The 23,846-nt window shown below is 36.8% G+C and overlaps 1 protein-coding gene across 1 annotated transcript in view; it reads left to right on the forward strand.

The window, feature by feature from the left end:
- The window catches only part of CDC73 (cell division cycle 73), a 140,101-nt gene that overhangs the window by 57,440 nt on the left and 58,815 nt on the right, over positions 1 to 23,846 (forward strand). The gene's annotated exons all lie outside the window — the stretch shown is intronic.

Here is a 23,846-nt window from a genome sequence, read left to right on the forward strand (position 1 = left end):
ATCCTGTGGTTTTTGTCTTTTGTTTTATTTATGTGATGGATTACATTAATGGTTTTTCTGATATTAAACCAGCCTTGCATACCTGGTATAAATCCCACTTGATCAGGGTGAATTATTTTTTTGATGTGTTGTTGGATTCTGTTGGCTAGAATTTTGCTGAAGATTTTTGCATCAATGCTCCTGAGGGATACAGGTCTATAATTTTCTTTTTTTGTAATGTCTTTACCTGGTTTTGGTATCAGGGAGATGGTGGCTTCATAGAATGAGTTGGGTAGTATTCTGTCATTTTCTATGCTTTGGAATACCTTTAATAGTAGTGGTGTTAACTCTTCTCTGAAAGTTTGGTAGAACTCTGCAGTGAAGCCATCCGGGCCAGGGCTTTTTTTTGTTGGGAGTTTTTTTATTACCGTTTCAATCTCTTTTTTTGTTATGGGTCTATTTAGTTGTTCTACTTCTGAATGTGTTAGTTTAGGTAGGTAGTGTTTTTCCAGGAATTCATCCATTTCTTCTAGGTTTTCAAATTTGTTAGAGTACAATTTTTCATAATAATCTGAAATGATTCTTTTAATTTCATTTGGTTCTGTTGTGATGTGGTCCTTCTCATTTCTTACTCGGGTTATTTGTTTCCTTTCCTGTATTTCTTTAGTCAGTCTAGCCAATGGTTTATCAATTTTGTTAATTTTTTCAAAGAACCAGCTTTTGGCTTTGTTAATTCTTTCAATTGTTTTTCTGTTCTCTAATTCATTTAGTTCAGCTCTAATTTTTATTATTTGTTTTCTTGTGCCTGATGGATTCTTTTTTTTTTTTTTTTTAATTTTTATTAAGCTTCAAGTGAACATTTACCATTCCAATCAGTTTGTCACATGTAGGTTTACATACATCTTACTCCCTTCTCCCACTTGCTCTCCCCCTATTGAGTTAGCCCTTACAGTCTCTCGTTTCGTGCCAATTTTACCATCTTCCCTCTCTCTCTATCTTCCCATCCTCCCTCCAGTCAAGAGTTGCCAACACACTCTCCCGTGTCCACCTGATTTAATTAGCTCACTCTTCATCAGTATCTCTCTCCCCGCCACTGACCAGTCCTTTTCATGCCTGATGATTTGTCTTCGGGGATGGTTCCTGTCCTGTGCCATCAGAAGTTCTGGGGAGCATTGTCTCTGGGATTCCTCTAGTCGCAATCATACCATTAGGTGTGGTCTTTTATTGAGAATATGGGGTCTGTATCCCCTTGGTCTCCTGCTCCCTCAGGAGTTGTCTGTTGTGTTCCCTGACAGGGCAGACATCGATTGTGGCCGGGCACCAACTAGTTCTTCTGGTCTCAGGATAATGTAGGTCTCTGGTTCAAGTGGCCCTTTCTGTCTCTTGGGTTCTTAGTTGTCGTGTGACCTTGGTGTTCTTCCTTTGCCTTTGCTCCAGGTGGGTTGAGACCAATTAATGTATTTTAGATGGCCGCTTGTTGGCATTTAGGACCCCAGGTGCCACAATTCAAAGTGGGATGCAGAGTGTTTTCATAATAGAATTGTTTTGCCCATTGACTTAGAAGTCCCGTCAAACCAAGTTCCCCAGATCCCAGCCCCTGCTTCGCTGACCTTTGAACCTTTCATTTTTTCTCGGAAACCTCTTTACTTTTAATCCAGTCTAATTAGGCTGACCTTCTTTGTTTTGAGTGTTGTCTTTCCCTTCACCCAAAGCAGTTCCCATCTACAGATTGATCAATAAAAAGCCCTCTCCCTCCCTCCCCCCTTTGTAACCACATAAGTATGTGTTCTTCTCCGTTTTTTCTATTTCTCAAGATCTTATAATAGTGGTCTTATACAATATTTGTCCTTTTGCAACTGACTCATTTCGCTCAGCATAATGCCTTCCAGATTCTTCCATGTTATGAAATGTTTCAGAGATTCGTCACTGTTCTTTATCGATGCGTAGTATTCCATTGTGTGAATATACCACAATTTATTTACCCATTCGTCCGTTGATGGACATCTTGGTTGCTTCCAGCTTTTTGCTATTGTAAACAGAGCTGCAGTAAACATGGGTGTGCATGTATCTGTTCGTGTGAAGGCTCTTGTATCTTTAGGGTATATTTCGAGGAGTGGGATTTCTGGGTTGTATGGTAGTTCTATTTCTAACTGTTTAAGATAACGCCAGATGGATTTCCAAAGTGGTTGTACCATTTTACAATCCCACCAGCAGTGTATGAGAGTTCCAATCTCTCTGCAGCCTCTCCAACATTTATTATTTTGTGTTTTTTGAATTAATGCCAGTCTAGTTGGTGTGAGATGGAATCTCATCGTAGTTTTAATTTGCATTTCTCTAATGGCTAATGATCGAGAGCATTTTCTCATGTATCTGTTGGCTGCCTGAATATCTTCTTCAGTGAAGTGCGTGTCATATCCTTTGCCCACTTCTTGATTGGGTTGTTTGTCTTTTTGTGGTTGAGTTTTGACAGAGTCATGTAGATTTTAGAGATCAGGCGCTGGTCTGAGATGTCATAGCTGAATATTCTTTCCCAGTCTGTAGGTTGTCTTTTTACTCTTTTGGTGAAATCTTTAGATGAGCATAGGTGTTTGATTTTTAGGAGCTCCTAGTTATCTGGTTTCTCTTCATCATTTTTGGTAATGTTTTGTATTCTGTTTATGCCCTGTATTAGGGCTCCTAGGGTAGATCCTATTTTTCTTCCATGATTTTTATCGTTTTAGTCTTTATGTTTAGGTCTTTGATCCACTTGGAGTTAGTTTTTGTGCATGGTGTGAGGTATGGGTCCTGGTTCATTCTTTTGCAAATGGATATCCAGGTATGCCAGTACCATTTGTTAAAAAGACTATTATTTCCCCAATTAAGTGACACTGGTCCTTTGTCAAATATCAGCTGCTCATACATGGATGGATTTATATCTGGATTCTCAATTCTGTTCCATTGGTCTATGTGCCTGTTGTTGTACCAGTACCAGGCTGTTTTGACTACTGTAGCTATATAATAGGTTCTGAAATCAGGTAGGGTGAGGCCTCCCAGTTTCTTCTTCTTTTTCAGTAATGTTTTGCTTATCTGGGGGTTCTTTCCTTTCCATATGAAATTAGTGATTTGTTTCTCTATTCCCTTAAAGTATGACATTGGTATTTGGATTGGAAGTGCGTTATATGTATAAATGGCTTTTGGTAGAATAGACATTTTTACTATGTTAAGTCTTCCTATCTATGAGCAGGGTATGTTTTTCCACTTAAGTGTGTCCTTTTGAATTTCTTGTAGCAGAGTTTTATAGTTTTCTTTGTATAGGTCTTTTACATCCTTGGTGAGATTTATTCCTAAGTATTTTATCTTCTTGGGGGCTACTGTGAATGGTATTGATTTGGTTATTTCCTCTTCGGTGTTCTTTTTTGTTGATGTAGAGGAATCCAAGTGATTTTTGTATGTTTATTTTATATCCTGAGACTCTTCCAAACTCTTCTATTAGTTTCAGTAGTTTTCTGGAGGATTTCTTAGGGTTTTCCATGTATACGATCATGTCATGTGCAAATAGTGATAGCTTTACTTCCTCCTTACCAATCTGGATACCCTTTATTTCTTTGTCCAGCCTAATTGCCCTGGCTAGGATTTCAAGTACGATGTTGAATAAGAGCGGTGATAAAGGGCATCCTTGTCTGGTTCCCGTTCTCAAGGGAAATGCTTTCAGGTTCTCTCCATTTAGAGTGATATTGGCTGTTGGCTTTGCATATATGCCCTTTATTATGTTGAGGAATTTTCCTTGAATTCCTATTTTGGTTAGAGTTTTTATCATAAATGGGTGTTGAACTTTGTCAAATGCGTTTTCTGCATCTATTGATAAGATCATGTGGTTTTTATCTTTTGTTTTATTTATGTGATGGATTACATTAATGGTTTTTCTGATATTAAACCAGCCTTGCATACCTGGTATAAATCCCACTTGATCAGGGTGTATTATTTTTTTGATGTGTTGTTGGATTCTATTGGCTAGAATTTTGTTGAGGATTTTTGCATCAGTGTTCATTAGGGATATAGGTCTAAAATTTTCTTTTTTTGTAATATCTTTACCTGGTTTTGGTTTCAGGGAGATGGTAGCTTCATAGAATGAGTTGGGTAGTATTCCGTCTTTTTCTATACTTTGAAATACCTTCAATAGTAATGGTGTTAAGTCTTCTCTGAAGGTTTGGTAGAACTGTGCAGTGAAGCCATCTGGGCCAGGACTTTTTTTTGTTGGGAGTTTTTTGATTACCGTTTCAATCTCTTTTTTTGTTTTGGGTCTATTTAGTTGTTCTACTTCTGAATGTGTTAGTTTAGGTAAGTAGTATTGTTCCAAGAATTTATCCATTTCTTCTAGGTTTTCAAATTTGTTAGAGTACAATTTTATGTAGTAATCTGATATGATTCTTTTGATTTCATTTGGTTCTGTTGTGATGTGGTCCTTCTCGTTTCTTATTCGGGTTATTTGTTTCCTTTCCTGTATTTCTTTAGTCAGTCTAGCCAATGGTTTATCAATTTTGTTCATTTTTTCAAAGAACCAGCTTTTGGCTTTGTTAATTCTTTCAATTGTTTTTCTGTTCTCTAATTCATTTAGTTCAGCTCTAATTTTTATTATTTGTTTTCTTCTGGTGCCTGATGGATTCTTTTGTTGCTCAGTTTCTATTTGTTCAAGTTGTAGGGACAGTTCTCTGATTTTGGCTCTTTCTTCTTTTTGTATGTGTGCATTTATCGATATAAATTGGCCTCTGAGCACTGCTTTTGCTGTGTCCCAGAGGTTTTGATAGGAAGTATTTTCATTCTCGTTGCTTTCTATGAATTTCCTTATTCCCTCCTTGATGTCTTCTATAACCCAGTCTTTTTTCAGGAGGGTATTGTTCATTTTCCAAGTATTTGATTTCTTTTCCCTAGTTTTTCTGTTATTGATCTCTAGTTTTATTGCCTTGTGGTCTTAGAAGATGCTTTGTAATATTTCGATGTTTTGGACTCTGCAAAGGTTTGTTTTATGACCTAATATGTGGTCTATTCTAGAGAATGTTCCATGTGCGCTAGAAAAAAAAAGTATATTTTGCAGCAGTTGGGTGGAGAGTTCTGTATAAGTCAATGAGGTCAAGTTGGTTGATTGTTGTAATTAGATCTTCCGTGTCTCTGTTGAGCTTCTTACTGGATGTCCTGTCCTTCTCCGAAAGTGGTGTGTTGAAGTCTCCTACTATAATTGTGGAGGTATCTATCTCGCTTTTCAATTCTGTTAAAATTTGATTTATGTATCTTGCAGCCCTGTCATTGGGTGCATAAATATTTAATATGGTTATGTCTTCCTGATCAATTGTCCCTTTTATCATTATATAGTGTCCTTCTTTATCCTTTGTGGTGGATTTAAGTCTAAAGTCTATTTTGTCAGAAATTAATATTGCTACTCCTCTTCTTTTTTGCTTATTGTTTGCTTGATATACTTTTTTCCATCGTTTGAGTTTTAGTTTGTTTGTGTCTCTAAGTCTAAGGTGTGTCTCTTGTAGGCAGCATATAGATGGATCGTGTTTCTTTATCCAGTCTGTGACTCTCTGTCTCTTTATTGGTGCATTTAGTCCATTTACATTCAGGGTAATTATAGATAAATAAGTTTTTAGTGCTGTCATTTTGATGCCTTTTTATGTGTGTTGTTGACAATTTCATTCTTCCACATACTTTTTTGTGCTGAGGCGTTTTTCTTAGTAAATTGTGAGATCCTCATTTTTATAGTGCTTGACTTTATGTTAGTTGAGTCGTTACGTTTTTCTTGGTTTTTATCTTGAGTTATAGAGTTGTTATACCTTTTTGTGGTTACCTTATTATTTACCCCTATTTTTCTAAGTAAAAACCTAACTTGTATTGTTCTATATCACCTTGTATCACTCTCCATCTGGCAGTTCAATGCCTCCTGTATTTAGTCCCTCTTTTTGATTATTGTGATCTTTTACCTATTGACTTCCATGATTCCCTGTTATGTGTATTTATTTTTTTTTTAATTAATCTCAATTTGTTTGTTTTTGTGATTTCCCTATTTGAGTTGATATCAGGATGCTCTGTTTTGTGACCTTGTGTTGTGCTGATATCTGATATTATTGGTTCTCTGACCAAACAATATCCTTTAGTATTTCTTGTAGCTTTGGTTTGGTTTTTGCAAATTCTCTAAACTTGTGTTTGTCTGTAAATATCTTAATTTCGCCTTCATATTTCAGAGAGAGTTTTGCTGGATATATGATCCTTGGCTGGCAGTTTTTCTCCTTCAGTGTTGTGTATATGTCGTCCCATTCCCTTCTTGCCTGCATGGTTTCTGCTGAGTAGTCAGAACATATTCTTATTGATTCTCCCTTGAAGGAAACCTTTCTTTTCTCCCTGGCTGCTTTTAAAATTTTCTGTTTATCTTTGGTTTTGGTGAGTTTGATGATAATATGTCTTGGTGTTTTTCTTTTTGAATCAATCTTAAATGGGGTTCGATGAGCATCTTGGATAGATATCCTTTCGCCTTTCATGATGTCAGGGAAGTTTTGTGTCAGGAGTTCTTCAACTATTTTCTCTGTGTTTTCTGTCCCCCCTCCCTGTTCTGGGACTCCAATCACCCGCAGGTTATCCTTCTTGATAGAGTCCCACATAATTCTTAGGGTTTCTTCATTTTTTTTAATTCTTTTATCTGATTTTTTTTCAGCTATGTTGGTGTTGATTCCCTGGTCCTCCAGATGTCCCAGTCTGCATTCTAATTGCTCGAGTCTGCTCCTCTGACTTCCTAGTGCGTTGTCTAATTCTGTTATTTTATTGTTAATCTTTTGGATTTCTACATGTTGTCTCTCTGTGGATTCTTGCAACTTATTAATTTTTCCACTATGTTCTTGAATAATCTTTTTGAGTTCTTCAACAGTTTTATCAGTGTGTTCCTTGGCTCTTTCTGCAGTTATCCTAATTTCATTTGTGATATCATTAAGCATTCTGTAAATTAGTTTTTTATATTCTGTATCTGATAATTCCAAGATTGTATCTTCATTTGGGAAAGATTTTGATTCTTTTGTTTGGGGGGTTGGAGAAGCTGTCATGGTCTGCTTCTTTAAGTGGTTTGATATGGATTGTTGTCTCCGAGCCATCACTGGGAAACTAGTTTTTCCAGAAAATCCTCTAAAAAAAAAATGCAGTCAGATCCCTATCAGAGTTCTCCCTCTGGCTCAGGCTATTCAGATGTTAATGAAGCCCCCTGGGGAGGGTGGGGGAGGGAACAGAGAGATAGGAGAGTGGCACCTCAGAATATAGCCAGAGTTGCTTGTCTTGCGTGTAATGACTATTATTATATCTGAGATTCCCGCGGGCGCGTCGCCTATGTGTGCTGGCTGTGTGGAGATTGCCCCCGGGGGGTCTGGCCCGGTGGAGTCACGGTCAGATCCTCCGCTTCGAGCCCCACGCCCAGCGTCAAGGCTCCCGTACTGGGACGGTGCCCTCTCGACTCCAAAATCAGTCGCTCCCTCCCGGGGACTTCTCGTCCCTCCAGCCGCGTGGCCGTTCCGCCTCTGAGAACCAGTTGGGCCTCCTCCCGAGGTTAGTTCAAATGGGTGGAGCAGCTCCCCGTGCTTGTGCCCTGACCGAGTGTCCCGGCTGGGACGCTGTTCTCCCCGCTGCAATACCAGTCGCTGCCTCCCGGGGACTTCTCCTACCGGCTGCGTCCCACGCCGCCCGCACGACCGGGCTGGTCCCCTTTCCGAGGTTAGTTCAGGGGGGTGGAGCAACTCTCCGTGTTTATGCCGTACCTGCTTCCAGTCCAAATCCCTGCAGGACCGTTCCCCGGCTTGGATGCTGCTGTTTTTGCTCCAAGACCAGTCACTGCCTCCCGGGGACTTCTCCTACCGGTTGCGTCCCACGCCGCCCGTGGAATCGGCTGGTCCCCCTCCCGGGGTTAGTTCAGGGTGGTGGAGCAGCTCTCTGTGCTTGTGCCGTACCTGACTGGTACGCTGGCTCCAGGCTCTGGAAACAATCGCTGCTTCCCCGTATTAGTTCGTTCTCCGTCTCTAAATCTGTGTTTGTTGTTCAGGGTTCGTAGATTGTTATGTATGTGATCGATTCACTTGTTTTTCCATGTCTTTGTTGTAAGAGGGATCCGAGGTAGCGTCTGCCTAGTCTGCCATCTTGGCTCCGCCCCTTCTATTCCTATTTTGCTGAGAGTTTTCATCATGAATGAGTGTTGAACTTTGTCAAATGCCTTTTCTGCATTAATTGATAAAATCATGTGATTCTTATCTTTTGTTTTATTTATATGGCTTTATGTGGAGGATTACCTTAATTGTTTTTCTTATGTTTCTAATGTTGAGCCATCCTTGCATACCTGGTATGAATCCGCCTTGGTGTATTATTTTTTTAATATGTTGTTGAATTCTATTGGCTAGAGTTTTGTTGAGGATTTTTGCATCACATTCATGAGGGGTGTAGGTCTATAATTTTCTTGTGGTGTCTTCACCTGGTTTGGTATCAGGGATATGGTGGTTTCATAGGATGAGTTTGGTACTATTCTGTCATTTTGTATGCTCTGAAATACCTTTAGTAGTAGTGGTGTTAATTCTTCTGTGAAAGTTTGGTAGAAGTCTTCAGTGAAGCCACCCGGACCAGGGATTTTTTTTGTTGGCAGTTTTTTGATTACCTTTTCAATCTCTTCTTTTGTTATGGGTCTATTTAGTTGTTCTACCTCTGTTTGTGTTAGTTTAGGTAGGTAATGTGTTTCTAGGAATTCATCCATTTCTTCTAGGTTTTCAAATTTGTTTGAGTATAGTTTTTCATAGTAATCTGATACAATTCTTTTAATTTAAGTTGGGTCTGTTGTACTGTCGCCCCTCTCATTTCTTATTGGGGTTAATTGCTTCCTCTCCTGTTTTTCTTTTGTCAGTTTGTCCAGTGGTTTATCAATTTTGATGATTTTTTTCAAATAACCAGCTTTTGGTCTCGTTAATTCTTTCAATTGTTTTTCCATTTTCTCTTCCATTTAGTTCAGCTCTAATTTTTATTATTTGTTTTCTTCTGGTGCCTGTGGGTTTCTTTTGTTGCTCTCTTTCTATTTGTTCAAGTTTTAGGGATAATTCTTTGATTTTCGCCCTTTCTTCTTTTTGGATGTATGCATTTATTGGTATAAATTGGCCTCTGAGCACCGCTTTTGCTGTGTCCCAAAGGTTCTGATAGGAAGTGTTTTCATTCTCATTGGATTCTCTGAATTTCTTTATTCCATCCATAATGTCTTCTATAATCCAGTCTTTTTTGAGCAGGGTATTGTTCAGTTTCCAAGTGTTTGATTTCTTTTCCCGTTACTGATTTCCAGTTTTATGGCCTTATGGTCAGAGAAGATGCTTTGTAATATTTCAATGTTTTGGATTCTGCTGAAGCTTGCTTTATGACCTAATATGTGGTCTATTGTTCCATGTGCATTAGAAAAGAAAATATATTTGGTTGCTGTTGGTGGAGTGTTCTGTACATGTCAACGAGGTCAAGTTGGTTGATTGTGGCATTTAGATCTTCCGTATCTTTATTGAGCTTCTTTCTGGATATCCTGTCCTTCACCGAATGTGGTGTGTTGAAGTCTCCTACTACTATTGTGGAGCTGCCTATCTCACTTTTCAATGCTGATAGAGTTTGTTTTATGTATCTTGTAGCCCTGTCATTGAGTGCATAAATATTTAATATGGTTATATCTTCTTGGTGCGTTGTCCCTTTAATCATTATATAGTGTCCTTCTTTATCCTTTCCGATGGATTTAACTTTACAGTCTATTTTGTCAGAAATTAATATTACCCCTCCTGCTCTTTTTTGATTGTTGTTTGCATCGTGTATTTTTTTCCGTCCTTTGAGTTTTAGTTCGTTTGTGTCTTTAACTCTTAAGTGTGTCTCTTGTAGGCAGCATATAGACGGATCTTGTTTTTAATACATTCTGCCACTCTCTGTCTCTTTATTGGTGCATTTAGTCCATTGACGTTCAGGGTAATTATGCACAGGTATGAATTTAGTGCTATCATTTTGAAGTCTTTTTGTGTGCGCTGTTGACACCTTCTTTTTCCCACTTGGTTTTATGTGCTGAGTAGATTTTATTTCTGTATTGTCCTTTCCTCATATTTGTTGTTGATTTTGTTTCTGCTGAGTTTGTATTTTTCCCTTGTATTTTATTTTGATGAGTAGGATTGTTGGTCTCCTTATTATTTACCCCGATTTTTCTAAATTTAAAACTAACTTTTATTTCTTTGTACCACTGTCTTCCTCTCCATATGGAAGGTGTATGATTACATTTCCTAGTCCCTCTTTATTATTTTAATGTTGTCTTCTTGTATATAATGACGTCGCTGTTACCCTGTTTGGGTTTTTTTTTTTGTAATCTTGCTTTTTGGGGGTTTCCCTGCCTGGATTGACTTCTGGTTGCTCTGCCCAGGGTCCTAGTCTTGGGTCGATACCTGATATTGATTTTCCAACCAAAGAACTCCCTTTAGTATTTCCTTTAGTTTTTGTTTGGTTTTTACAAATACCCTAAACTTGTGTTTATCTGAAAATGTCTTAATTTCACCTTTATATTTAAGAGACAGTTCTGATGGATATATGATTCTTGGCTGGCAATTTTTTTTCCTTCCATTTTTTAAATATGTCATCCCATTGCCTTCTTGCCTGCCTGGTTTCTGCTGTGTAGTGTGAGCTTATTCTTATTGGCTCTCATTTGTAGGTGACTTTTTTTTCTCCCTTGCTGCTCTTATAATTGTCTCTTTACCTTTGATTTTGGCAAGTTTGATTATAATATGTCTCCGTGATTTTCTTTTAACTTCTACCTTATGTGGAGTTTGATAAACACGTTGGATAGATATCTTCTCATCTTTCACAATATCAGGGAAGTTTTCTGCCAGCAAATCTTCAACAATTTTCTCTGTATTTTCTGTTATCCCTCCCTGTTGTGGTACTCGAGTCACTTGCAGGTTATTTCTTTTGATAGAGTACCACATGATTCTTAAGGTTTCTTCATTTTTAAAAAATTCTTTTATTTGATTTTTCATCAAATATATTAGTGCCAGGTGATTTATCTTCGAGTTCAGAAATTCTGCCTTTCTGTTGCTGAATTCTGCTCCTCTGACTTTCTCTTGAGTTTTCTTATTCTGTAATTTTATTGTTAATCTTCTGAATTTCTGATTGCTATCTGTCTGTGGATTTTTCCTGCTTATTTAAATTTTCATTATGTTCCTGAATAATCTTTCTAATTTCTTCAGTTGTTCAATCTGTGTGTTCCTTGGCTTGTTCTGCGTATTGCCTCATTTCCTTCCTGATGCCTTGAATGGTTCTGTATATCAAACTTTTGTATTCTGCATCTGATAATTCCAGGAATGCACTTTCATTTAGAAGATCCCTGGATTCTTTGTTTTGAGAGCCTGTTAAGGTGGTCATGGTCTGTTTCTTTATGTGACTTGATTTTGACTGTTGTCTCTGAGCCTTCTATAAGTTATTGTATTAGTTTATGCTTGCTTACTGTGTCGTAGCTGCTTGCTTTGTTTTGTTTTGGCATACCCCTGTGGGCTGCTCGAGTGAGCTAGCTTGATTATTTTCACCTTTGGAGCTCTGCTGTCCTGTCCCCAGCTGGCTAGAGGTGTTATCAGGCATATCAGTGTAAGGGTCCATTCAGTTTTTTTGTATGAATTCAGCTCAGGTGTCCAGGTAGCTGATCATCAAGTGTGTGGTACAGGCTCTGTTTACAGACTTAGAGGGGCAGGGGTGATTGACATATATACCTGTATCTGATTGCAGCAGAGAGTCACTCTCTGAACAAGGCAGGGGGCTGAGAACCGACCCCCAGGTGTCTCTGAGGAAAATGTGTCTCTGTTCCCTAGAGTGTGCTGTTGGTGGATTCTGCAGAGGGACCATGGGCACCCCAAATTTTTGGTTGTAAGGACTGGGAGGTACCAGTTATCTTTGGACCCCTGTCGCAGGTGGCTGGGTGACCTGAGTGGAGCTACCAGTCCCTAGGTCCCTGATGTGGGTAGGTGAGGACCCTTTTTAATAGGCAAAGCAATGTCAAACGTCCAACACCCACCTCTCCACTGCATAGCTGAAATGGTTGGAGTTTGCCAACAAGGGCCTGTTCTCCCGAAATAGGCCCACAGAAGTCCATGCAGAAGGGAAAGGTGCTCAAGGTCCACCGACGGTTTATGCCTGGACAGGAGCCGCTTCTGTCCTGAACTCCCCCAGTTGCAAATTTTTTCCTTCCCCAAGGCCGGGAGAATGGCTTTAGGTGCTCACCAGCATCTATCTCATGCCCAGGGATTTAGCTGTTGAATCCGGCTCGGGGAGAGGGGGGCGTTAAAATATATGGAAGTACTTAGCTTTTGTCGAGAGCGCCATTCTCCTTAGGTTCTGGAGGAGTGAGTAGGCTGTGTGCCTGGCTGCTTCTGCTTGAGGAAGCTGCGGCCAAACGCTAGTACCAGCCCGCTGCTGCCACTGCCGCCCCCGTCACCACTCCGGAAATGGTGCCTGAGTGCTCTTCGGGATTCAGGTCCGGTTACCCCTCTCCACTTCTGAACGGTCTCTTCCTCCCCCTGCCCCTCAGTTTGTTGTCTAAGCTTGTCTTTGATGCTCAGGGCTCCCATCTTGTTACAAATATACTCATTTCACTTGTTTTTTCGGGTCTTTGTTGTAAGGAGGGCTTGGCGGAAGAGTTTGTCTACTCCACTATCGTGGCTCCCCCTCTTATTCCTCTAGCTATACTTCTTGTATGAAATTCAGGTATTGAAATTGTTCGCACCATTTTTAGTACTAGGAAAAGAAGGACATAGTTTATGACACACGTACAACATATCTTCCCCCCTACACACTCACCACAGGCGTAAATAATACTGATAACTATGTAGTTGAGGTCTCCACTGGGAACATTTAAATTAAATATGAACTCTTGCGTTTGGTCTACAATAAAAAAACGTGCTATTTTTTTTGGCTTTTATTTTCTTATGCTGTTTCAAATTCTGGCGTTTGCCTGTAAAAATAAGCAGGTCACCTTTTACCATAGTATATGTTTTGCATGTAGTGTTGTTTTGCCTTATAATTTTATATTGAATCCATAAAGAAGCGGTTATCAAGTCCGTATCAAATACTAATTTCCAAAGCCATTCATTTTTTGATAATAGTGGTGGGAGGTACTTCTTCCCATTCAGAAAAGTTTCATTCTCTCTTTGTTAAGAAAAAAAATCAGAATAAGCTTTACTATTGTTAATGTACTAAACTGTTGTATGGTAGGTCAAATCAGGATTATTTCTGACAAAATTCGTGGAACCGTTGCTGGTTAAGTCCACAATAATGAGTAAAGTTCATTGCTGACACTAATGGTTCAATAGCACGATAGATTCAGATGTTTTCTGCCAAGTTCTTGCTGAGAATAATCATAGGTTTTAAACATCTTAGGTTTTTATGAGTTTTGTAAATTTTACAACGTAAGCCCTTTTCTGTTCTAAACATTTTTATCACCATTAGTTGGGACACGTCATAGCAGTTTCCACTTCAGGTTGTATTTTATTAGTGTTTTCTGAACTTCGAATAAATATTTTTGTCTGTAGTTGTTCCTTGCAGACTGTTCATCGAGGCTACGTAATTCTTCAGTCATTTCAAACATAGCATTGACTCCTGGAATAAACAACCACTGAGCTGTAACTGAGCTATGTTGAATAAACAACAACAAATGAGGTGTTGGCTCATCAAGAGCCAAAAAACCCCACTGGAAATCATTTATCTTGACTTTGACTATCACTGTTGTGCCCATCGTCCTCAAGTCTTCAAGCAGTGGTTCTTGATGAAAGGCTGATAGCATTAAACATTTTTTCTCCATCTGGATACATTTTTTGTGGCTGCTGCAATCAAATACAATTTATTTAACTCACCATAGGTAAACCACTTCCCTTCTTGGCTAAAAAACGAGCCTCTGAACAACTTACTTGAAGCCTCAGTTTCATTTTTTGTTTAGAAGAAATTCTACTGTGATGAGATATTTTATTTTCTAATTTTTCTGACCATTGCTTTCCTTTGAGTTGAAAGTATTGTGAACAGTGCTTAGTCTGATATATTCTTTTAGCACAGCTGTACTGTCATTGCACAGTAAACACAGTATTTTGTCATCTAATTCAGTTACAATATAATCCAGATGTCACTGTGTATTGAAAACACTACTATTATTGTTTGGATATGATGGATATGCCCTAGTAATAAAATATAAATAAAATTCAAGCATTGTTTTATTGCAAAATGCATGGCACACAAAGCGGTGTCTTTTGCATTCATTCAACAAATACTTGTTTTGTGCCTGCTGTATGCCAGGCAGTATTGTAGGCTCTAGGGATAACCAGAGCAGAGGAGACAAAATATTGGTGATACGAGCTTTGAGAGAATTAAAATGGAATGAAATCATGTGTCTGCATCACTCTGATTTGTAGTATGACAGTAGTGGTAGATGATGAGAGCGGTGCATAAGGTCTCTGTTGCAACTATTCAAATCTGCTCTCGTAGTGCAAAGGCAGTGTAGACAGTGTGTAAATGAATGAGCATGGCCGCATGGCCCTGTTGCAGTAAAACTTTCTTTATGGATACTAAAGTCTGAATTTCATATAGTTTGTTTTTATTGTTGTAAAAATCTGTATGACACAATGTTTGCCAACTCAGCACTTTCCAGGTGTGCAGTTCAGTGGTATCAATTACATTAGTCATGTGGAAACATCACCCATAATTGTTGCCAAATTTTCCATCACCGTAAACAAGCACTGCTTTCTAAACAATGAATTTCATGTGATTTTTGCAAGTTGCAAAACATAATTATTATTTTGTTTTTTTTCCGGAAACATTTAACAATGTGAAAGCCATTCTTGGCTGATTTGCATACAAAAGTAGGCAACGGACCAGATTCGGCGCATGGCCATAGCTTGCTGACCCTTGAATTAAATTTTTATCAGTTGATAATAGTAGGTGATAATTTTTTCTACTAATTCAAATGATCAATAATCGAGTTGAATTTAATGTCCTTTGTTGTGTTTAGTGGCCATTGAGTTGGCCCGTGATTCATGGTGACTCCATGAACAAAGCGATTGGTCTGTTTTGAGCTGTAAGGTTTTCATTGGCTAGCTTTTGGAAATAGATTTCCAGGCTTTTCTTCCTTGTCTGTCTTAGTCTGGAAGCTCCACTAAAACCTGTTAAGCTTCAGAGCAACATGCAAGCCTCCACTGACAGACGAGCGGTGGCTGTGTTTGAGGTGCATTAGCTGGGAATTGAACCCAGGTCTCCTGCATAGAAGACAAGAATTCTTTCACTGTTTTTAATCCAGGACTTTGCTGTTGTTGCTTTTTAAATTAATCTTGAGGGAAATAGGGGATAATTTATATAACAAGAGGTAGAAGGCAGGAATGAGATCAAAAGATTGGGTAGAGAGATTAGCCATAGCAAGGAAGAGAATCAATCATGGGCCTTGTAGCTAGCCAAGGACTTCAAGGATTTTGAAATTTACCTGAAGAACATTAAAAGCCATTGAAGCAGTGGGATGATGTGATTAGTTTTGTGTTTTGAAAATACCATTCTGGTTGTAGTATAGGGAACAGTTTGCATGGATGTGAGGAAACCAGTTATGAAGTTATTGCAGTAGGTCAGGTGAGAGTTGCTGGACTAGAAGGGTAGTGGCAAGTTGAAAAGAAATGGATGGATTCCACTAGGAATCCATGCAGCTCTTTGTGATGGATATGGGTGATAAAAGAGAAGGAAGTGGCAAGGATGACTCCTGTATTCTAGTGTGGACAGTTGATTGGGGGTAGCCATTCGCTTGAGATAGGAAATGCTGAAAAAGTCTGCATTTGGGGATGGAGTAGATAATATAGTTTTAAGCACACTGTTAAATGTACCCATACACTTCATGTAGACATACAAGTACTTTAAATTTGGGGTTATGCTTACGAACTTCGGTTAAGAAATTCATTTTATTTTTGTAAAAGTCAAGTTTATTTGCCATTGTTTTGCCCAGTTATTAACTTTCTCTCTTAAGTATAGAGGAGTAAATCATTCAGAACTTTCATTCTTGCATAAATCTACTAGGAAGAAGAAGGGTGTAGCCTTTTTTTTTTTTTAAACTTCGTCAGGAGACAAACATTTCTAATAAAGGAATAAAATTTTAAACATCCATTGTGAAACAGTTGTAAGCCAGTACTCTCTGTTCTATAATTTCTAGGCTTAGACAACATTCTACAGTGTATCAGACTCAGGTAGTCTGCTTTTATGGTTACTTTCTTCGCCACTCTTTGGAGGCATACTGGTCCTTCTTCATGGTGGTGTGACCTTAGGAGCACAGGCCCCCAAGCCCCCTTGTCTAATGCCTCCTCTGTAATAAGGCGTTTGTAGCAACATGGTCTCATCTCCGTATATGTGCAAGAACTACTTTGTTGTTCTTTTGAGAATTGACTGTGGATGTGGGCTATAAACAGATACAAAGTTTTCAACCTGTCCTATTTAACAAATCAGTTGTTCATGCATTCCTTTGCATCCCTGGTTTGTTCTGGTAGCAGACCACACATAGAGCATGGTCCTCTTTACAGAGCAAGATGGAATTATCAAAGGAGCCCTGGTGGTGTAATGGTTAAGCGCTTGGCTGCTAACTGAAAGGTTGGTGGTTTGAACCCCCAGGGGCTCTGTGGGAGAAAAGACCTGGCAATCTGCTCCCATAAAAATGCCCAAAACAAACAAAACCACAAACTCATTGCCATCGAGTTGATTCCAGCTCATTGGCACCCTGTAGGGACAGAGTTGAACTACCCCATGGGGTTTCCAAGGCTGTAATCTTTATGGAAGCAGACTGCCTAGGAAACCCTGTGGAACAATTCTACTCTGTCCTATATAGGGACCCTATGAGTCAGAATTGACTTGACAGCACAAAACAACAATGGAATCATCATAGGAACTAGGAATGATTTTATTACTGCAAAACTTGCTGGTAGTAGGTTTTCTGTCAGGATTTTTTTGATTGCAAATAAAAATTCACTCTAACTGAAGCACCCCCCCGCCAAAAAAAAAAAAATAGAAGAATATGGAGGAACTCATAAAATCGAAGAAACAAGAGGTAGAAGGGACAGGAACCATAGCATCTCTGGGAATCTAGGTTGCAGGACTTAATGGATTATTTCTTCAGATTGTGAGCTTCAAGTGAATTAGCTCTAACAATTTAATTTCAAAAATAACAATACCGATATTGCTATTTACCATAAATAAAAAAAAAATAGCTGAGTGCAATTTTTGTTTTTTCGTTAGTCTTTGTCCTAGTAGGTATATACAGTCCGACTGTGGTGTGGGTGTACCGCGGTGCACCCACACCATTGGCATTCCCACTAGCATGTATGAAGGTGCCTATTTCCACACATTTATCAATAAGGAATAATGTCAGAGTTATTTTTTGCTAATTTGATAGATAAAGAATGGCTTCTGAGTGAAGTTTTCTTTTACATTTCTGTTACTGTGGCCAGGGTTGACCATGTTTAGGGACCATGTAATTTCTTATTCTGTAAATGGTCTATTAATATATATATTTTTTGCCATTTTTTGTGTCAGAATGTTGGTCTTTTTTCTTTTCTCCCTCCCCCCCTTTTTAAAAAAAATACTGGCAAATAAGTGTTTATAGATTGGAAATATCCTTTCCCAGTTTATCGATTGTTTTTCTGATTTTGCTGATGATGGTTTTTTTTGCCATGCAAAAGTTGTTTTTTGTAATCAGATTTATTAACCTTTTGTTGCTTTGGGATTTTATCATAATTGTAAAACTTTCTGTCTTTCTGAAGTTATAATGAAATTTACCTGATTTTTTTTTTCTTTCTTTGTAGAACCGGTTTGTTTCATTATTTACATGTAGATCTTTGATCCATTTGAAAGGTATTCTGATATATGGTTGAGGAAGAGATCTAAATCTGTTTTTCCTCCATTTGGCTATACACCTACCCAAGCATCATTTATTAAAGGCAGACCATGTCTTGTCTGGTTATTGTCGTTATATTGTCTGTACCTGGCACATAGGAGGTTCTCAATACATATTTGATAAATGATTGAAATAGTATCTTTTGAAGATCTTCTAGTCCAGCCACTTTATTAAAATCCTGATTATCAGTCTTTAACTGTACAAAGTTCTTTAAAAGTAATGTTTGCAATTTATTTGATATTTGATTAAATTAGACTGGACTTAGTGAATGAACATAGTGAGTATATGATAATTTTTCAATCTATATTGAAGTGCAAACTTTAACATGATGCTGATTAGCTTGTTAAGGTTTTTATTTTTCACTGATCGTAAACATGGAAAAACACAAAAAAATGTGAAGAAGAAAATACTCCTCACACTTTCCAGAGGTCACGACTATTTTTTGTGTATTTTCTAGATTTGTTTATTTATGTATATGGTTGTGGAATATGAATCACACTGTACATTGTTTTGTACCCTGTTTTTTACTTAATAGAGAATAATGAATATTTTTCTGTGTTAAGTAACCTTTGAATCCAAGTTTTAAATGACTGTACTATTCCATATAAACCCTGGTAGCGTACTGGTTAAGTGCTACTGCTGCTAACCAAGAGGTCAGAAGTTCAAATCCGCTAGGCGCTCCTTTTGTCAGTTTATAACTTGCCTCTTGTCTTTTAATTTTGTTTATGGTACAAGTTGTGATTATTTAGAAGTTAGTTTTCTATTTTTCTTTGCCTGTTTGATTTTTTTCTCTGCTTTTGTACTTTGCAAGTCCTTCACTCTCTGTCATCAATTAGCCACTCTTCCTACCCCCTCATTAAAATGCACAATTGGTGTTTGATAGTTACTAGTACAAAGTTGTTCTTACTTTGCTCCACCCGGAATTTATTTTTGTAATAGTGTAAATATGAGTTAAGTAATAGCATGAGGACTTAACTTGAATCTTAATCATTAAATCTCAAATATTATCCAGTTTTTCTCTTGACTAATGGAATATTGAATAATTTATTAAATCGTAGTTTGTTCATGATACTAATTTAATATAATTTTTCAAGTGTTTTTCAAGGCTTGCTTTTTTCTTGATTTGACCTTCTAATTCTTATTCCAGTCCACATCATAATCATCATTGCTTTATAGGAAGAATCTCATTTATCATCATTCTCAATATTTTCATAGCTACTGCTAGTTATTTTTTCATGTTAACATTATAATCATTTGTGATTCCCCCCCACACACTAAAAACTTAAATTATTACTGTTTGATTGGATTTTTACTATTAACTACTTATAACTTTATATATTAATTATAAGAGTTCCTTAGAAAAATTATAAAATGCAGATGAACAAAACATGTTATTTGGGGAAGAATTTTCTAGTAGGTATTCTTGTTACCTGATAAAAAAGCTTTCTCTCTTTATTGTCAGAATTTTTACACTTCTCAGTAAAACTTAGTTTTCTCTATAGAATTCCTACTTATTTCTTGTTATGCTTTTTAAAAATGTTGCTGTTATGAATAAAATTTTTCCATGTTTATTTTGTAACTGATCACCATTTTAATATTATTTCTGAGTTCTTTTTATTCTTTGAGTCAGTCAGTTCTTTACGATTTCCTAGATGTATAACAGTTCTTTTTCCTCCTCTTTTCTGTAGTCACACTTACTTCGGTTTAAAGTTTATTGAGGAAGTTCTCCGTCTTTTTTTTTTTTTTTTGAAGCAATAGAACCCTTTTTTAAAATTAGCTTTGACATGGAACTCCTTCATATTATACATAAAAGTGCAGCAGCTATTTAAGTGAGGGCAGAACTCTAAAATGCCACCCTCTTGGGTTTACTAATTATCATGGAGACACCTGGGAAAATTTAGTTTGAAAACTCTTGCTAAATTATGAAAGTGTCTAATCATGGACTGAGTGAGCATCTTTATTCCTGCTCTTAATTTTGTCTGGCAATTAAATATGATCTTGACTAATAGAATATTGTTTAAGGTGATTCCTTTTAATATTAATTTTCTAAGAGTTTTTTTTTTTTTTGGTTAAATCACAAGTGGAATATAATTTTGTTAAATTCCTCTAAAGAAATTGTTGGTCATAATTTGATTTTATTAGCTTGTTTCAAACCATCAGTATATTTGAAAGCTCTCATTGTCATCTGAACTTCATGTTAATTCTGTTTATTTTCTGTATTCACGCATGTTTTCATTGTATTTTAATAATGGCAGTGAGGCACATAACTCATTAATTTTATTATGTGGTATATATTAATATCTTTTAAGCATTTAATTGCAAATTCATTTATAAATCATGAATTTAAGATCGTGCATATTTTGTTTTAGGTTTCTGTCATTTAGTAGTTTTAAATGATACTATTAATCTCTTTTCATTTTTTTTTTTTTAACATTTAGGATACTGTGTAAAGCGAGATTCAACTGCAGAATCTGTCAGATTCAGTTGGACATGGAAAAGTTTAGATTAATAAATAGAGACAATTGGATGCTTTACCTCCAATTGTGCTTTTGCTCAGCCATTTGCTGTGGTAGGGAAAGAGGAAACGATTTTGTATAGATATGGAAACATTTTTCTTCCTCCTCTGAAAAATTACATCTTGAGAGCAGCAAGGTTTATAACGGTATTGTGCTTGGGGAAGGTGAATAAGAATTGTACGCTGACAAGTTACTCTCGAAACTCAAGGTGTCCCTCTCTGGTATTTGATAGACATTTGGTAGACATTAATATACAAGGGATACAGTGATGTTCAGTGAGGTATCTTAGAAACAAGTATAGTAGAAGTTTTTTTTTTTTTTGCTTCTTAAATCTATGCTAATGTAATAATGAAATTTTCTAGTTAAAAAGTAAAAACTTGGACAAAAATAATGACTGACTCAGTTAGCTAAATGGATTTTACCACCTCTCCACCTCCACCAAACATTAGGTGACTAAACAGTAGGGTGGGTAAATGTAGTGCCACTTTGGTCTATTAAAGATTATTATTGTGATTTAAAGGAAACACTATAATTTCTAACTGCTACTTGCCTGCAGTGTGCTGATGTGTCTCAGTGCCGGAGGTACAAGAGATAAGCAGTACACATGCTTCTCAAAGGTTCTGAGCACCAGATATCAACGACTGAGAAGGAGGAGAGATAAATAGCTGAGGGATCAGATATCCTTTCCTTCCCTTTTCGTTATTTGCACCTAGCATCAGGTGCCCCTTCCAGTGTGTGAAAATGGCTATGAAGCATGGAGGCCCTGGCAGAGAATGAAAATCAAGCAGAGTATGGAAGAACAGAAAGGCCATTTTGTTTAACTTTTTAGACTTTTTAGCAGGTGTCATGGAAACTCTATGGGGCAGTTCTACTCTATCCTATAGGGTCGCTATGAGTCGGAATCGACTTGATGGCATGTTTTTTTTTTTTTTAATGTGTGAAATAAATATTTAGCAGAAAAGTGTAATGGTTAAGAGCATGATCTTTGAAATGGAACCGTGCTGCTTCACTAGCTGTGTGATCTTAGGTATTTAACCTCTTGCATGAATCTGTCTTTCCTGTCTTTTAGTGTTGTTTGTAAGAATTACATGAGGCACTATATGTAAAATACTTAAACACAGTGCTTGCTCAATTAGCAAATAGCTCCTGCTGCTATGATTGTTATTTTTTTTGTAGAATTTGTTGGAAATAGCTATAAAGTTCCAGTTGAGATAATTGTGATTATGCTGTATACAAAGGAATGAGAAGAAATCTAAATTATTTGGTTGAATTAGAATTTTGTCACTACTAATCTTGATCAAAATTAGTGTAAGAATTAGAAGTTTTGGTATTTTTAATCTTCTAAAATATCTATTAACAATTTTTGAATATGATTACATAGTTTTTATTCCTGTACTTTTTCCCCTTTGATCAAATGCAGTCCCACCATTTAAAATTGTATTTTCATATATAACACAAATTACATAGTACTGTGCATGAAGAAGGCACAGTTTACACTTGGTGAGATGTTGAAATACCAGCTTATTTTGCTGAAGAAATCAGCTAACATGTTGAGAGTAGAAGGTAAAAATAGTAATATTTATTTTAAAATGAGAATTTTCAGCAATACTAAGAAGTTCTACTGTTTGATTCATTGTCCTTTAAGAACTGAGAGTACCATCGGATTACCATCATTTTTTAGGATATTATCAAGAATATAAGAATGATTTGAAATTGATGTCTGAGATAGGAGGAATTTAGGTGCCTGTTAAGGTTTCTACATAAGTCATTTTTTTAAACCTGATTTTTTCCGGAAATGAAAACACTGTCTTTTAAAGATCCTGAACTATAATCATAATTTGGACAAATAGCACTTAGGTTCTGTCTCTGTGTACATGCATGTGGATGCGTACATGCACACCCTCTCCCCGCTTTTTTAAACTTCTGAAGTATAAACGAGAACTACTCTACACTGAGGGAAGGATTTCATTTGTCTTTTATCCAAATTCCTTATATGATTTGGTATTATCCTTTTACATAACTATTATATAGTAATTTTGATCATTTGGTGGTCTTACAGAATGAATGAAGTGAAAAACATACCTGAACCAAGAGCTGGGGAGTGTGTATATTGGTCAGGTTTCAAAACTACTTAATGTAGAATAGAACATTTAGGCTACTGATTTGAAAATGAAAGATAAATTGAGTGTAAATAGAATTCAACACATTAAGTATTAAGTACTTAAACAGTTTCTGTGAGTCCCAACTTTAACATATATTACAGTTTGGTTCTGGCGATTTATTTCTCTACAGAGCAGAATCACAGACAAGAATGATCATTATTAATATTAAATAAATCCTAAGATTGATAAATTTATACACTTGCATGAAATAACAGTATTTTAAAGTTAGTAGGTTAATATTTCTTGATGGAGCCGAGCAAAATTACTGTGAAAATATTTGTACCATAACACTCAGTAAAGATTTTTTTTTATTGACCTTGGTTTTTTATTAAAAACTTGATAAAAGTGCATCGTATACATTGTTCGTCCTAGAATCAATTGTTCATCAAACATTTGTAGTTTTCCCCCGCTCCCCCAAAAAAGAGCTTGAATTGGTGATGCAGAGTATTTGTCATCTACCAAATTAAAAATCGCAGGTTTGTAAACTTGGCCCTCAGACAAAGAAATAGGTGCCATGAAATGATTAAGGATTGGCATGTGTACACCTGCTGTCAGGAAATAAACTTCCCGTATGTCGCAGTTTGGCAGACAGGCGTCTTAAAAATGTATGGAATGAAATCGCTGCTGCCAGTCTTCATCTTTTGTTTTTTCAACAGAACGTCCTCTTTGTACCTCACTTTTGCTTCAGGTAGAGGAACACGATATATTTGTATGGTCAGATATGCTTGAAGTTAATTGGTGGTACTTTTTAAGAGAGCAATAACTGATCTAATTTAATAGCTCGTTGAAACACTAGTTTGGCCCTTAATACCAACAAGAAAACAAAATTTGTCTGTTTGGAAACATTTAATAACTTCTTTTATAAAAACTTGAGCCTGAGACACATTGATTTTCACATTTTATCACGTCATGTCAAAATAAGTTTACCCCAGTATATATGAGTATTAATAGAAGGAGTTAAAATGAGTATCTCAATTGTTTTTAAAGAATAAATACTTAAATGAGATCTGCATTGGTAAAACATTTGAACTTTATAAATTCATTTGTGGGATAACTAAGTCTAATTGCACGGAATATAGCTTTGAGAACTCTAGAATAGCCAGGTCAAAAAATTTGTCCTTTTGCACAATTAAAAGATTTTCTTAAAATTGATAGTAATGTTTTATTTACATTTAGTTGTATGTTGAAATGAAAAGCTAAATTTAAAACGAATGGTCTTTCGAAGGTCTCCATTTTTTAAAATAAAAT

Source organism: Elephas maximus, chromosome 24 (genome assembly GCF_024166365.1).
Source record: "Elephas maximus indicus isolate mEleMax1 chromosome 24, mEleMax1 primary haplotype, whole genome shotgun sequence".
NCBI classification, from domain to species: Eukaryota; Metazoa; Chordata; class Mammalia; order Proboscidea; family Elephantidae; genus Elephas; species Elephas maximus.